Source organism: Tiliqua scincoides, chromosome 3 (assembly GCF_035046505.1).
Source record: "Tiliqua scincoides isolate rTilSci1 chromosome 3, rTilSci1.hap2, whole genome shotgun sequence".
NCBI classification, from domain to species: Eukaryota; Metazoa; Chordata; class Lepidosauria; order Squamata; family Scincidae; genus Tiliqua; species Tiliqua scincoides.
This window is the reverse complement of record NC_089823.1, coordinates 178,369,787-178,387,664: the sequence shown is the minus strand read 5'-3', so window position 1 is coordinate 178,387,664 and position 17,878 is coordinate 178,369,787. Positions and strand designations below refer to the sequence as shown.

The 17,878-nt window shown below is 41.7% G+C and overlaps 1 pseudogene; it reads right to left on the bottom strand.

The window, feature by feature from the left end:
• Nucleotides 1-7,181: 7,181 nt before the first annotated feature.
• On the bottom strand, nt 7,182-7,298 carry LOC136647209 (5S ribosomal RNA; annotated as a pseudogene).
• Between the last annotated feature and the right edge of the window lie 10,580 nt (nt 7,299-17,878).

The window sequence follows — 17,878 nt, the reverse complement described above, 5'->3', positions numbered from 1 at the left end:
CTGAGAAAATATTCCTGGTAGGGTTATTACCCTTCTCTGTTTTTAAATCCTAGCTCAGCATTATCGGGAAGCAACTTTAAATGTAATTCAATTATATAGAATGCCTCTTACACTAAACACATTGATACGAGCTCAATTTTTGGGAATCCAAGAGTAGGAAAGTACAAATCAACAAACTGAGTTATTGCCATCTTTGCAAACTGTTAAAAGCTTTTGTCCTATACAATAATAAGCCATTGACTGTTACCTATATTTTCAACAAATGGTATTTAAATAAACATGTGCCAATGACAAATGGTATTTTATTCTCCTCTGGGACATGTGCCAAACATACATACCAAGTATCTGTTGTTTACTTTTGATCATTTTATGACTGATTTGTAAATTGTAATGGAAGAGAAGGGAATCTAGGTGAATACAGTTGGGGCAAGGTGTTTTGTTTGCAGAATCAAGAGGCAAAGGAAGAAGCCATGACTTTCTGTGTACATAGGCTCTCAGTAATTCCAACTTTCATGATTAATAGCTAGTAATTAATTAAGCATTAATTATATGTCATGCTCTGTACTAAATGATACTAATAAAGAATATGCCTGCATCACATTATTCTGCTAGTTTAATTTCATAAGGCCATTTTTGTTCATATTTGGGGAAGAACAATTTCTTGTATAATGTCCTTTAGTGCAGATGATAAATGTCTTTTAGGGTGGCTGATATTCTGTTATGCACTTCCAGCAATACTTCTTAGATATCTCTGCTAATTCAAAGATCCAACACATAATTTCACACATTGATCCCCCCCTCCAAAATGCTTTCTGCCCTCAATTTCACAATATTGGGGGTTTTCTTCTTTCTTGAAATGATATGCCGTGATGTAATGTATCATACGTATCATGGTACATACGTATGATCTGAGAGTGGCATAAATCTTTTATCCACTATATGAAAGAATTGGGATAATACAACAATCATACTTCAGATGTAGTGTAAGTAATTACACATGAAAAGAACTGCTGACTGCTTTCAGACGGACTATTAATGCTACATCAATGTTAAGTAGTAGGCAAAAAATTTCTCCTCTTTTCCCCCACAGAAACACATGTTAAGTTAGTCCCTGAGGGCCCTATGCGCTGCAATAAGTATACAAAAGAGGCAGTTGAAATTGTTCAGGAGGAATTCCAACCATATTTGTTTCTTACAATATGAAGGCACATCTGGGTGAGACAAACAAATCAGCTTCCTTTTCAGGTTACCACTATCAAACAATATCTGAAGGATGGCATCATGTTGTAAGGGAACATTTTCTAAAGGATCAGAATTCAGGAACAGAATTAGCATAACTGCATGAACCATATTATAGTGTATACATACTCTTACATATTCAGCTACTCAAATTGAGTCTCACAATAACTAAAAGAACTAAAAGAGTTCTTTTATAACTAAAAGAAATAAATATAAAAATAAAAGAGTTCTTTTATAACTAAAAGAAATAACTAAAAGAACTAAAAGAGAACAGAAGGGCCACAATCCAGCCACAATTCTCAGATCAAATCCTACATATTGGAGATCCAGAACAGCTGTCACAATATATAATAGGGCACAATCTCTAACTGAGGGGCAGCGTCAAGGATCTGTAATCTTGGGCACTGAGGACTAGGACTGCCCCCCTGAGCCCTTCCAGTATGGGTGGTAGTGGCATGAGTCAGGCAAGAGACTCATGCTTTTGCTGTGCCTGACACCTCCACCTGTGAATAGAAGTGACCACCCACAGGCTTCTGCATCACTGTAGGGCCTCCAAGGAACAATCTTACAGAGCCACTGCACCACTGGAAAGTGTGTTCTGCTGATGCAGTGTGCTTTGTGGCAGTCGTGAAATGCACCTGCCACTCTGTGCAGAGGGGCCCCTACTGCAAGCAGTGAGTGGCCACAGCCTCCAGAGTAGTCCCAGCATTGAGTTGGCACAGGTGTGGGTGGTCGGCAGGGGGAAGTGGGAAGAGAGAAAGGAGAGGGGAGAGGAAGGAATGGGGTGTAGACTGAAGGATGGGGTGTGTCAAGGCTAGGAGTGGGTAGTAGCGGTAGCAACAGCTCTGCCAATACACCATCCCACCTTCCCAGCCCAGATCCACCTACCCAGCAGGTCCACTTGAACTTACACCAGCAAATTATCTGATGTGGGTCTGAGTAGGCCCAGTGGGGCAGTGAAGGCATACCCTGGGGCAAGGGAACAAATGTTCCCTTAACTCAAGGAGGACTTTGTAGCTCAAAACGTCTCCATGGAATGCAGCATGTGCCACATTGGCATGGCAGTGTTGGTGCCAGAGAAGTTGCATTAGATTGGGCTGTAAGTAATGCTGCCAATGACCAATGGAGAGGAGAAGCGGCTACCTGTCACCACTGGTAAGCTTGAGGGAGCCAGTTCAAGGCTTTGCCCCAAGGTCTCTAGTAACCTGACATTGCACTGCTATGACCAATTCTCACGTCAAAGACTTACTGCCTAGTCCTAACTCAGATTGGGCCAGCACACAGGGAGTTTTACAATAGCAGAACAGTTTTCCAGTGTTGCCAAATGGCTGATGATAGCATGCACAGTGCACCACCAGTGGCCACTTTGCCAGAACCACCACAGCCTTGCCATCAGAGCCAGCTGACTCTGATAGAGCTGGTTACCGAGTAATAGGGGAGGAGCATGAGCAGGGAGGAGGAGGAATGGGGGAATGTCACAGCAGGGAGAGGAAGGTACAAAATGGTGGATGGAACAGGGAGCATATTGGCAACCTACACCAATATCCTCCAATTTTCCTCCCTTTCCTTTTACTGTAATCACCTTTGACCTGCACCAGCTGGCATTGATCCAAGGTGACCCATGGGGCTAACAGAGGCTTAAACTCAGGTAAGGGAACAAATGTACCCGTATTTGGATGAGACATCTGTGACTGCCCCCCCCCCCAAAGGATGCAGTACACACTCCAGTGGTGTGGCTGCATCTGCAGGAGGGGGATTTACAATGCAATCCAGAGTGCACTTTTCTGAGAGTAATCTCCATTTAACACTTTGGAATTTACTTCCGAGTATGCCTTTCAAGGATTGCACTAGTCATTAGGATTGAGCTGCCTGATTGAGAAGAAGCAAGACATACCATGAAATGTTTGTGTGTGCGTGCGAGTGACATGCGCACTAGGAGCAAAATGTACTGCAAAAGACATTATGCGTAGGAGGAAAAAAATGATCATCTGAATCTATCCATAATCCCATGGAACTGAGAACTCCAAGAAAAGCTCTCACATACAATAACTTCTAAAAGCCAAGGCACTTGATTTCCGGCTTCAGCAGAAAAGCTGAGCCTTTTAAATTGTGCTCTTGCTGGAAGGCTCCATGTTGAGTGGTCTGAAGAAGCAACCCACTGACCTGTATAAATAAGTGCGCATTGCCACTGCTGTTGCTTGCCATGTGCAATGTGAACATAAGAACATAAGAACAGCCCCACTGGGTCAGGCCATAGGCCCATCTAGTCCAGCTTCCTGTATCTCACAGCGGCCCACCAAATGCCCCAGGGAGCACACCAGATAACAAGAGACTTGCATCCTGGTGCCCTCCTTTGCACTGGCATTCTGACAATGTGGAGTTTTAAGTAGTAGAAGCACAGATTTGGAGGACGAGTACACAACACTCATCCACAAAAGCTTTGCCTCGCTATCCATTTCTAACAATAGGTCAAGGACTGAGGGACTAGAAATGTAAGCATGGCAGCAGTATTCATTCAGGTAGAGGCCTTCATACTTCACATGCTTTGTTTCCTTTGCTCCTGAGAAAATACTTCAACACTACAGATTATAACTGATAACTGGAAGTTTTTGATCTGCACTGTAACTATAGACTGTATTTCAACTGATGAAAAATATTCATCTAAAACAGGGGTGGGCAAACCTCGGACCAGGGCCATTTGCAGCCCTTGGGGACCCTCAATCTGGCCCGCAGGGAGCCCCCAGTCTCCAGTGAGCCTCTGGCCCATTGGAGACTATTGGAGCCTGTGCTGGCCTGCGATTGCTGGTCGCAACTGCCAGATGCTAGCTGCGGACTGATTAAGATCAAGGACTTTCATAGTCTCCATGTTTTCGGCTTTTCCCTGGACATTATTTTACTGCCCCTCCCATTGCCTCCGAACAGCTTATGTTTCCACGTGTTTCTGGCTTGGTCTGAATGTTTCCACTGTGCAAGAGGTGTGTGGCAAACAGTTCATAGTTCTCATGCGGTTGTACATGCCAGTGTTATAATTCTTATGTGCATTATTTCTAATAAGTTCAATAAAATTAATTCATTCATATAAGTTCCATCTCTAATGTATTTATTTATGTAAATTGTTGTAAGGGCTAAACAGTGGCCTCCCACAAGACTCTGTAATGGCACCCACACTATTTAACCTGTACATGTCAGGTATGCCAGTAACAAGGGGACATAAATTTGGATATGCTGACAACCTGGCTCTAGCAGTTCAGGGGAAAAAAACATAAAGGTGTTGGATGGCCACCTCACAGAAGACCTTAAGATCCTGGAAAAATATTTTGCTGATTGGAGGTTAAATATTTAAAATCAGTAAATAAGTCCAAAAATAGTAGGCTTATTTTGTGCCAAAGTTTATGTATGCTCTAATCCAGTGGTTCTCATACATTTAGCACTGGGACCCACTTTTTAGAATGAGAATCTGTCAGGACCCACCAGAAGTGATGTCATGACCAGAAGCGACATCACCAAGCAGGAAAATTTTTAACAATCCTAGGCTGCAATCCTACCCACACTTACCCAGGAGTAAGTCCCATTTACTATCATTGTTAAAAGCATATACTGTATATAGTAGCCTGTTAAAAGTACAGATCTGTAACATTTCCTCAAATGCAGGCACATAGCTTGGTAGTATCAGGTCTAATATAGTAAAAATAATATATTGAAATGAATGGGGACCCACCTGAAAGTGGCTCACGACCCACCTAGTGGGTACTGACCCACAGTTTGAAAAACACTGCTCTAATCTGATCTGTTTTGTTGGAGAAATCTAGAGTTGTTGGTTTGTTGTTTTTTTTACATCTTTGAGTTTAATTTTAACTCAAAATTTAAAGTAACCATTAATCAAATTGCAAAATGCAAATACTGAAATGCTAAGAAAGGTTTATCAGGTTAAAAAGAAAGAGATGATTGGCTATCTTTCGTGTATAGCTGGCTGTCCATGAATAAACAGCAGGATTGCACGAGTGTTTAGGGTATTAACAAAGTTTATTTTCAAAGCTAAGTAGAAGGAAACATTAATCTCATGCCAAGCCATTTATGTAGCAGTTTGTTTCAGCAATAAAACAAAATATGTACTCTCTTTCTCTCTGTGCGCGCGTGAAGGAGATAGATATCTAACAGCCCAATCCTATCTTTCCGCGCTGAAAAGGCATGTGCTGTATCTAGCAGAACGGCAGAACAGAAGGCTTCGGAGGGGAAAGGTTCAGCATGGCTTGACTCAGGTAGAATCTAGAGTCACCACCCTCATAAGAACATAAGAACAGCCCTACTGGATCAGGCCATAGGCCCATCTAGTCCAGCTTCCTCTATCTCACAGCGGCCCACCAAATGCCCCAGGAAGCACACCAGATAACAAGAGACCTCATCCTGGTGCCCTCCTGCGACTAGACTCAAAAACGAGTCATAACGGGGGCACTTTTGGAATTGCCGAGTCACCCTTGATAGGACTTGAATCACCCTGCCCCCTTTAAAAACCCAGCTGTGGAGAAAAAGGCCGCTGCTGCTGCTGCTGCTGCTGGGTGTGTGTGTGTGTGTGTGTGTGTGTGTGTGTGTGTGATCATTTTACTAATACACTACCTGCCACATCTGTTTCATGTGATACGCGTTCAAGGTTCCTTTGCAAATATATTACAATTTGGCTTCTTAAATATGTTTGTGTCACAGTTTTGGCCAATTTCTAGGATGAAAGAGCCTGGTGACATAGCCCATATTCAAACAGTGCAATAAAAACATAACAATTAAAGCATGAACGGCATGCTGTTGCTCAAACTGCAAAGTGTTCCGGCTGCATTGCCTTTATTCTTCAAATTACACCTCCAAGCATAGCCATTTGACCGGCATTTATGCAAAGGCCAATGTCTTATCAGAGCATTCCTTTTGGTGTGCCTCCATCAATAAGTACATATTACGATCTCTGTGCAAACATCCTGGAGCCTTCCAGCAAGCACCAGGGATGAGAATGCAAAGGTTTCATAATATGGTGCCTTCCGTTATGAATCAGCTATCTTGATCCCTACAGGAAGGCAGAGGTGGTTTATTTAAGAGGAGCAAAAAAGCAGGATAAGAATATATCTTTTAGAAAGGGGGCAAACGTCAATCGGTCTGAAAGGGAGAAAACGTCAATTAGCTTTTATCCTCATAAAATTTTACATGGGCATTTTCAACATTTGCACATGGGCAAACATTGGGTTTGTAAGAGGTACACATACGTTTGTAGGTTTCTTCAGACCTGTGCTTCCTCTGTTCCCCACATGTTTAGATCCCTAGAGAAACAATATTCTGCATACAACACTCCCATTTGAATAGCAGTTTGCCTGCTGCAAATATCCTACAAGAATATCAACCTGGAAATGAAGGCAAACATGCTCCTTGTCCAATTGTGATCCTGTCTCCTGTAGTGCCCGGGGCCAGCACCACAAAATACTGACCTCATGTGGCCCAGTTCGCTGAAAACAGGAAGTGATGTTGTTAGGCCTTTCAGAGGTCTCAGAAGGCCTTTGAAGACCTGGTAAAAGGGCCTGAAGAAAAAACGACAACAACAACAACAACAAAAAAGATGGTGTGGTGGGAAGGGGTTGCAACATTTGCCCCCCCCCCCATCCCAGTATGCCTGTGCCCTTGTCTTTTGGAGCAACTATATGCAAGCCTTCTTTCATAGTTCTTCTTTTGAGTTGTATTGCATCAGACCAAAAATAGCCTTAATATTTGCTGACATGTCTGTGATCCCTTAAAATGTCTAAAATTCCACACCCTCTTCCATTTGTTCTCTTTCTTTTACCATCTAACAGCCAAGTTATCCATTTGGTCCAATCCTGTTCGGGCCTTTTGCTGCCAGAACGAATGTTCCAGTGGTGTTAGGCCCTTTGGTTGTTCGGCAACCTTCAGTCTCAAAAGACTATGGTATAAGCCTACAGCACCCGGTATTCCCAGGCGGTCTCCCATCCAAGTACTAACCAGGCCTGACCCTGCTTAGTTTCTGAGATCAGACGAGATCGAGCATGTGCAGAGTAACAGCTGCTGATTATTGCTGCTGCAAAATCTAACACACCAATCAGCGTGACCTGGTCACCGATGCAAGCAGTGAGTGGCTAGGTCCACACACCAGAGGCCAGAGGATGCCCTCCAGTGCCAATAAGGGGATGGGTGGGAGGCAGGGAATAGGTGGAATGGGGTGGGGAGGGAGAGGAATGGGGTGGAGATGGGAATGAGGGTACATTGAGGCCAGGAAGAAGGCAGTATCAGCAATGTTGCTGCTGATATCTAATCCCCCTTCCCGGTCTTGGTTCCCTGACTCTGGTCCACACAGACTTGCACTAGCAAAATTGCTTGTGCAGGTCTGAGTAGTACGTAAGTACGGTCTTACCTCAGGGCAGCAAGTAAGCCAAGAAAGCCTGGGCTTATTCCAGGGCAAATTTTCCCTTACCCCAAGGAGGTGTTCAGGGCCCAAAACTCCCCCCACAAGATATAGTGCATGCCCCTTTGGCACAGGTGCATCATCACTTAAGGAACTGCATAGGATTGGGCTGATAGTGTGGGAATTTACTCACTTGGGGTTCATTTCATAGTTGTTTTTCACGTGAAACTGCAAGCAAATATTCAAAGAAGTGAGTTGTTCACCTGAGGGGTATCTCAGTCAACTCTCACCCCTTCTCCAAGTCAATCATCTTGTAGAGGTATTTAGAGGTATTCTAAACACATACACCTAACAGTTTATCAGGTGAAGTCCCTACCATATGTTACTTGGATCAGAGGGAAAGTTCTGCAACTGGGGAAAGGAAGAAAAACTCTGTGGACTACTTGGAAAAATGAACCACAGAAGATGAAAATATCCATGCAGAATTGCAAGCAGACAACCACAAAAGCCTCATGAAATAATCAGAGCTGTATGAATGAAAGTAACATTTTTCTAGTTTGTTGCAAATATTTGAAAGCTATCAGTTGCACCATCTTCTGATCAAACTTTAATCTATCAAGTTGCTTCATGTTTTTCATATACTTTTTATGCCTTATATCATTATTTCCTCAGCAATTCAGATTGCCAGCATGCAACACAAAGATTCCAACTGCCCCTTTAATGTGTGTCTTTTTGTTGTTTTGTACTTTATTATATCATTTTATTGCCTGTTCCTAATTGCTGTAAAGCACACTGAAAATCACTACTGAAGGGAGACATATAAATTGATTAAACAGAAATAATATACTAACTATAGCTGTCCAGTCTTCATACACAATCGAAGGGGAGGGTAACCATATCTGAGGTGTAATGTGCAAATAAGCTCTTAGAAAGCATTTTGTCTCTCATCTTGTCTGAAAATCTCAAAGATACAGGAAAGGGTATACATTAAGGTAAAAGTATGTTCATGTTAGAAAAACAATTAAATGTTATGAAATCACACTGCATATAGGGAGAGCGAAAAATCAGCTCGTGCAGCCTTGAGTGGTTTAGTTGATGATGTGCATAGCTGTTTGATGTCCATTGATCAAGTTAATGAGTCCAGTTTGTACACATAGAAAGGCAAAAGTAAGAAGAAACAATCCATTAAGAAACCACTTAAAGGTCCTGCAGACCAATAAAGATTGAAAACATCCAGGGGAAAAGAGGTAATACACTCATAGTTGTGTTCTGATAATGAGTTAGATTTGGATGTGTTCCTGAATGAGAGATTGTATCAAATGTGGTAGCAGTAAGCAAAATATGGAGTCAGCATAGCTAGGAGGTCCTGCAGATGTTAGTCTGCAATTCCTATGTAGCCTTTCCTGGGAGCAAGTCACAATGAACACAACAGGACAGCCTTGTTGTGTCATCCCCAGGGTCAAAAGGCCCTGTGGGTCAACAATACATGGTTAAATGCATACATACATGACCATCTTTCTTTTCTAAGAACATAAGAACAGCCCCTCTGGATCAGGCCATAGGCCCATCTAGTCCAGCTTCCTGTGTCTCACAGCGGCCCACCAAATGTCCCAGGGAGCACACCTGATAACAAGAGCCCTGCATCCTGGTGCCCTCCCTTGCATCTGGCATTCTGACATTGCCCATTTCTAAAATCAGGAGGTTGCACATACATATCATGGCTTGTAACCCGTAATGGATTTTTCCTCCAGAAACTTGTCTAATCCCCTTTTAAAGGCATCCAAGCCAGATGCTGTCACCACATCCTGCGGCAAGGAGTTCCACAGACTGACCACACACTGAGTAAAGGAATATTTTCTTTTGTCTGTCCTAACCCTCCCAACACTCAATTTTAGTGAATGTCCCCTGGTTCTGGTGTTTTGTGAGAGCGTAAAGAGCATCTCTCTATCCACTTTATCCTTCCCATGCATAATTTTGTATGTCTCAATCATGTCCCCACTCAGGCATCTCTTTTCTAGGCTGAAGAGGCCCAAACTCTGTAGCCTTTCCTCATAAGGAAGGTGCCCCAGCCCCGTAATCATCTTAGTCGCTCTCTTTTACCCCTTTTCCATTTCCACTATGTCCTTTTTGAGATGCGGCGACCAGAACTGGACACAATACTCCAGGTGTAGCCTTACCATAGATTTGTACAACAGCATTATAATATTAACCGTTTTGTTCTCAATACCTTTTCTAATGATCCCAAGCATAGAATTGGCCCTCTTTACTGCCGCCGCACATTGGGTCGACACTTTCATTGACCTGTCCACCACCACCCCAAGATCTCTCTCCTGATCTCTCACAGACAGCCCATTAGCCTATATGTGAAGTTTTGATTGAAACGCATCTGCCATTTTGCTGCCCATTCTGCCAGTTTGGAGAGATCCTTCTGGTGCTCCTCACAATCACTTCTGGTCTTCACCACTCGGAAAAGTTTGGTGTCATCTGCAAACTTTGCCACCTCACTGCTCACCCCTGTCTCCAGGTCATTTATGAAGAGGTTGAAATGCACCGGTCCCAGGACAGATCCTTGGGGTACACTGCTTTTCACCTCTCTCCATTGTGAAAATTGCCCATTGACACCCACTCTCTGTTTCCTGGTCTTCAACCAGTTCTCAATCCAGGAGAGGACCTGTCCTCTAATTCCCTGACTGGAGTTTTTTTAGTAGCCTTCGGTGAGGGACCGTTTCGAACGCCTTCTGAAAGTCCAGAGTTTTCTGTCTTTTGAAAAGCAGCAGGGAGAGTTTGGGGGGAAGATCCCAGCTCATGTGAGAAAAGGACTAATCCTTTCCTTGGTGTCATTTTCGTAGTGCAAATCCCTCCACCCAAGATACTATTTAGCCTTGAAGAGAAGCTACTATTGGTGCCAGGATTTTCATCAGGAAAATGACTTAGGGCGCAATCCTAACCCACTTTCTAGCACTGACATAAGGGCAATGGAGCTCCGAGGTAAGGGAACAAACATTCCCTTACTTCGAGGAGGCCTCTGTGAGTGCCACCAAACATCCTATAGGCACAGCTATGCCAGTGCTGGAAAGTGGATTTGGGCCTTAGTGGAAAAGGTAAACATTCTCCTTTTTCCTACATCCAGTAAACCCAATATAGATTGCCCCCCATATCTGCTATTTAAAGGAAAAAAAGAAAGATGTCAATGCAAACACACATGAGAGAGAGAGAGAGAGAGAGAGAGAGAGAGAGAGAGAGAGATGTTTTGCAAAATAGCTTTGTATTATTGATTTTCTACTACCTTCTAGTCCATGTAGATACATTTAGGATTGGGACATTACTATCACTTCCTAGCTACATACTGTGATGTTATCAGGAAAAAGGTGGGATTATAAGGAAGGAGCAAAGTGCAATTCTGGAAGGGCAAACTTTATTTCACATATTAATTTCTGAAAGAAAAATAATATAGTTCATATTAAGCCCACCCCAGTGAATCCTGCACTTGTTTCAGCCACATCTCCTCACTGTTCCTCCAGTATGCTCAGTCTCATCTCTCTTTGCCAACACCTCCTGGCATATCAGAGCATATCAACTGATAACAGTTTGATTCACCTACTTCAAAACATTCCTCCTTTCCTGAAACCACAAATACTTCATGCTTCTCAATTGTCTTCAATTTTCTTCAATTGTCATGTATGATCTAAGGCTCCAATCCTAACCACACTTTCCTGAGAGTAAGCCCCATTGAACAAAATAGGACTTACTTCTGAGTAGACCTGGTTAAGCTTGTGCCCTTAGTTATATTAATTAAATTAATTGTAACATAATAATGTAATTAAAAACTAGTAGTGTGCCTTGACAACTTTAGTGCCTTGTCAGTGTGCCATGAGCTGAAAAAGGTTGAAAATGGCTGCCCTAGATGTTTTCCTTCAGGATGCAGTTGTTGTCCTGGCTGTCCAGCTCTTGTGCCTACCAAACTTCCACAGGCAGCTGTAAATGTTGGCCTCAGGCCAACAGAGACAGATGATCCTAACAGCTACTGCCTCACATGGCCTCATGGGCAGCCCGGTTTTGTGTTACTAGGTTTTAAGCTGAATCTTTTGATCTATTAAAAAGCACATAACCATCTTTTTTCCAACATAAACTCAAGATTTTTTAAAATGACTGTGGAAAAAGTTGTGGAGATTAGCAGTAGTGGGCATTCTTGCGAAAGAACAGCCTCACATTATAATAGCAGTATTTCATACTGTGTTGTTGCAAGAACGTGTGTTAAATTGCTTTGTCACAAAAAAAAAAACACAAAAAAAACCCCAAAGCAAAACTACTGTAATCTTAGAAAAGCTGTAAATTCTGTCAGATGGCTTTCAACCCAGACCAAAGGAGTACAGTATCTGTTTTCACACCAAAGTGCATTTCCAACAAAATCTCATTTCGTATTCTTGAGGGAGCAGAAGCTGACTTACAAAGTGTGAGCTAAGAAGGCAAGAAAGTGCAAGGTGTATGTATTGGGTTATAAACCTTCAGGCAAGGCTGTGTCCTTTTAACATTTATGTGCAATGCATAGGTGTCATTGACATTTAACACATTATTCAGTATTCTTTGGTGTGTTTTGAGGACTTTACACAATAATGTTCATGCACAGTGATATCACAGTACTTTACCTCCAGTGTGAAAAGTTCGCATAGTTTCAGCAGAGGGCAAATGTTTCAGTATTAATTTGTGGGAGAAAACAGGGGATGGCTGATTGTTTAGATCTCTCTTCCCTTAGTATCTCCAAAATTCAACTCTCTCAGCAGCAGCAAGAAAGGTAAGCAGATAAATAGGATGGAGGGAGCTTGGATGTGGGCAGGTAAGCCAGAGGAAAGAAGGCAGAGAGGATCTGTCTTCTCAGCCTTCAATTCAAATTTGAACCAGAGAATAATTTTTGAGGATGTAATAGTCATCACATATTTCAAGTGAGAATTACAAGCCACAGAGATGTATATTTCTGAGACTGGAAATACAAAACTTGATGATGTCAGCTGGACCCGGCAGAATGAACAAGGTGGGCAGACCAATGGTAACTAACTGCTGTGCCGATGGCAAAGGGATGCTGGCACAGCACAAGTCAGATCCTATGCTGGCAGCTCTGCCACATCCCAAGGGAAAACACAAGTACTCTGCACTTAAAGGTCAGCTGATTGTATTTCAGTTACAAACAATATTACTGTTTCTGCCATCATTATTTTATTGTGCTCTTCACAAGTAACTTGCGTTAGGAAGATTGGCCTTTGTTTGATCATTTAGATTGTTCAGCTGTGAATAGTTCAGAACCTGCCAAAGTCCCACATAGTAACCACTAGATGGTGTAGTGAGACTTTGTTTGCATCAGCAGTTGCCACCAGCAGGTAAACAATGCATCCTATTGCAAGTAATTTAAAATTGAAATTTCTGACACAAATTGTTATTTTTGGCTGTTTGGGTTCTTATTTCATTGTTGTTTTAATATAAGCATAGTTAAAGTGGAAATAATTTCCCTTTTCCCCTCCAAAGCCTCCTGATCCACCCCACCCCTCCCACTGAATACAGCACACTGGTTTTTGGCATGGCTGCACCAGCTGGTGGGGTGGGACAGGATTGGGCTCTCATTTTCTTAACTACATTTACTGTTCATTTGTATTTTGTGTCTTGTGTATAATCAGATTTGTGAAATATTGGTGTATTTCCTTTAAAAAAGCATAAAAGGCAAGAGTTCTCCTGTGTATGTACAAGTAATGACCATTCCCATTTTCACTTAAGATTGGCATCTCATGACATAGTGTAGATAAGAGACAGGACATCAGAGTCAGAGGTTGGGGAGTTCATTCAGGGTAAACTACCTTTTCTTTTTTGGACACAAAACCCAATTAGAGTTGAGCTTATTTAAAACCTCATTGATTTTAGCAGGAGGGATTTAAGAGCGTACCTCTCCCATTGGAAGCATGTGCTTCAGTTTAGCTGACTATACTTTAGAAATTAACCACTGACAAAATCATATCTTATTAAACAGTTTTTGATAAGTCATTTTATACTGAATCAATAGTTACTTAAGATAAGAAAAGCTATGATTCATTTAATAAAGTATGTGTGATAAAACATTCCCAACTAATGCCCACAGGATCAGCTGTTAAAATGATGTATTAATAAGCTTATTTTTAGTGCAGCTTTCCTTTGGTTTTGTTCTAGATACTATTTAATTGTTATGAGCTGAATGACTGCAAATATAATAGCCCCAAGCCATTATGTGGATGTCTTTTGGACATTTTCAAACATGGCACAAACACCCCAATTCTAATTAAACTCCCCAAGCCCACCAATGTAGTCACACCAATGGGGCATGTGCTACATCCAGCAAGGGAAGCACCACAGACACGTGCCTATAAGTTGATCTCAGAGATAAGCCGAGGACAGATCTTGAGACCAAATCATGGAATTTTCTATTGCCCTCAGATAAGTTGCGGGCACGGAGTTAGGAGGGTGTCTGACTATAGTTTTGTCTGATTTTACCCAAGGCCAGAACCTGAAAAATAACCTACCAGTAATTGTTACTTAAGAACTGTATGGTTTCTAATTTATTAAAATTTAATGAAGATACATTTTTATTCATTAACATTTTAAAATTCTGGTCTTCACAACCTTTTTGTAAACACTATCAGAGTAAGTGAAGTGAAAACAATATACTAGTAGAACCATTAATCAAAACCTTCTTTAAGGTGCCTGGTGTGTTAAGTCAGAGGCTCTACATAGACTACATATAACTGGAAGTGTGCAATTCGATTCACAATGGAGAGACAAGCAACAAGGAATGAGCATGAGCAAGAGCAGCTACACCTAGCTGCAACCCTATTTACTCAGTAGTAGATGCCATTGCTTTCTGTGGGTGTTAATCTTAAGCAATGGTGCACTGAACTGTAGTCCTGGACTTTGTTTCAGATGGAAATAAGGAATGCATTCTGTTGTTTAAAAAACTAGATCTCTGACAAACATTTGCAAAATGGAACAAGGGTGCAGAAGGGTCTGCTAAAGAGAAGGAGGCTTGCTTGATTTAAATGGAAACCTTTAGCCCTGGCTTATTTTCTCAGGAGCAGTGGAAAGGTTAACTTTGGCTGCAGCTTGCAGCCTTGTCACCATGGAGATTGATTGCCCTGTTATTATCTATGCTGTGCAACAGCCCTGACTCCTGAGTTACCTCACAGGTAAGGCAAGAAGATGATTTACACTTGATTTATTGGCAGAAATTTCTCACCTCTGCAGCAGTCTGGAAATCTCCTCAAGGTAAAGGAACCTTCATTCCCTTACCTTGGGGTAAGCTTCCACTACCTCAATGAGTCTCTTTAAAACTACACAAGATAATTTGCAGGAACAGGAGAATAAGGGAGAGGAAACAGCGGAAGGAAGGGGTTAAGATCTTGGTGCATGCAAGGATCCACCTCCTCTCTGCCACTCCCTTTTCTGCTTTCCTTCAGCCTGAGGCTCAGCTTTAAAGGTTGGCCCTGGCCTCTCCATCCCCTCAGTTGTTTTTCATCAGCTGCTTTCTCCCATGGCTCAGTGTCCCACACCTCAGAACCTGATCTGGGTCAAGGCTATGCACATGTGGACAGAGGTGTCAACAGTTCCCAGTCCCTATTTTGTTTTGTCAGAAGTGGCAACTTACAGCAAATATTGAGTAGCTTCAGGGACAACTAGCCACCTGGACTGTGTTTGGGAAAGTGGTACATGAAAAAGTGTTCACTCCCCTCCTGTGAGACATGTGCTGATCTGCTCTAAGACCCACCCCAAGGAGATCTAGCTTCTTGTTTTAATATGACCTATCCCTTGACCTAATCGGTGATATTAGAGGCTCTGAAGCAAAGTCCTTCCTGCTCTGTGGTGCCTTGGATGAAAATCTGTTCACTGGGAGAAAAGAGTGGGGAGAAGAGCTGCTACTTGAATCTCTTAACCAAGATGCTTATGCAGCAGATCCCCTTCTCCTGCTTTTGCCTTGGGCCAATGAGAGCATCCCCAGCTATTATGCTTCTGTGAGAAGCATACTCTAGTTATACTCCTGAAATAAGTAGGACCGGTGGCTTTGAAAATTATTCAAGAAGTAAGGAAAGAAGATTCACTGTGTACCTTCTATATAGGCCTAATAAGTCAGCCTACACTGCTTATGCTTAAATCAGAAGGAAGGAGAATTTCATATTTTTACAGTAGAACCTCCAAAGTTGACTACCTCTCTATATTGACCACCTCCTTAAGTTGACCTAATTTTCACATTATGGACAGACACTGCATATACACTATGGAAGACCAACCTCTCTATATTGACCACCTCCGTAAGTTGTATCTTGACCAGAGTATTAATTTACCCTCCGTAAGTTGCCCACTGAACTTGATACTGTGTGCCTGTGTTTTGTCTGGTTTGTCCCATCTTGGAAAAGCAAGAAGCCATGTGACAATCCCTCCCCTATGCCTGCTAGCACGTGTGCAAAAGGGTTTTTATAGGTGGGCACACTGCACATAGCTGACAGACCTGCACCAGCTGCCGATTGTACCTGGACATGTACCAAGTTGTGAGGGACATGAGGTTGCTTGTGCATAGTGAAGCCACTGTCCTTTCCCTTTGGTTCCCATCACCAGTGCACTACCTTACACTTATATTGAAACACAACTGCTATTTTGCTGCCTATTCTCCTGGTTTGGAGAGATTCTTCTGGAGCACTTCACAATCCCTTCTGGTCTTTACCACTCAGAAAAGTTTAGTGTCACCCACAAACTTGTCCACCTCCCTGCTTATCCCTGTTTCCAGGTCATTTATGAAGATGTTGAAAAGCACCAGTCCCAGGACAAATCCTTGAGGCACTCCACTGTCCACCTCTCTGCACTTCTTTTGTCAATTGCCCATTGACACCCACTCTCTGTTTCCTGGTCCTCAACCAGTTCCCAATCCGTGAGAGGACCCGTCCTCTTATTCCCTGTTTTCTCAACAGCTTTTAGTGAGGGACCATATCAAACACCTTCTGGCATTTAGTGAATCTGAGGAGACCCAGTGGAGACCAGGCAGCCTAAGTAAAAAAGTGTTTTTGTTTTTTTTAGCTGTTGGGGCTATGTAACATGCTACATGCTATGGGCTGGCAAGGGATAGCATTGGTCTGCCTGTCTGCTATGAAACCAAGTATTTTTTTTAACTTACAATTTTTTTTAAGCTTATGAATTTTCAAGGGTTTTTTTAAACACTGATTGTGGGGGGGGGTTTATTCTCTGTCTCTTGATATAGATATAGATGATATAAATAGTAAGCATCACAAGAGGATCAATTCTCATTGATATTTGCAATAAAACCTTTTTTAAAAATTCAATTTAAATAATTTCATTTGCATTTGCAGTCCTGGGAGCATATGTCCTGGGAGCTAAACATGCTAATATCTAAATGCCTTTTTTCCCTGTATTTTGACCACCTCCTTATGTTGACCAATTCCTCTAGTCCCTTGGGTGGTCAACTTAAAGAGGTTCTGCTGTCTTATTATTATTAATAATAATTATGTAATAATTATTATATATTCATAATATTATATTATATATTAATTATGTAATAATTATGTAATAATAATAATAATAATTTATTTTTTGCAGTCATGTTATTTTTGACTATACTTTGTATATATCCACCTATTGAGTCCTTCACAAGGACCTAGGATAGGCAGCTATTTTTTTGTTTTTATGTTGCTGCATTACAAATATTGTTGTAGTACATGCACTGTTCCTAGTAAGGCGGCCTTTTGTAATTTACTGATGGTGCTTGTGCTCTTCCCGATGGTGAACAAGTGCTTTTCCAGGTGTTTCAGGCTAGCACCGAAGGCCTCCATGGCAATTGGCATTACTCTTTTATTATTTCTTGCGTATCACAGCTGCCAGTTCTTTAGCTGGACTTGGCATTAATTACCAGTTGGATCCCACCCAGGGGCCTAAGACATAATGTATTTACAAATAATGTGTGCTGAACCAAGCAGGATAGCTTTTTGAACTTGACCAATAGTCATGTTGTCTATATTATTATTATTATTATTATTATTATTATTAAATAGTTAGCTGCCACTTTTCTTTTTTAAAATTCTTTTAAATATTTTTCAAAAACAAATATAAACAAACACACAAAACAAAAAACATAACACACAAAAGAGGGTGCAGGAAATCATATATGATCATATATCGCTAAAACTAATAAATCATTACATATCTTAATCAATTTCCTCTTCTAAATTTACC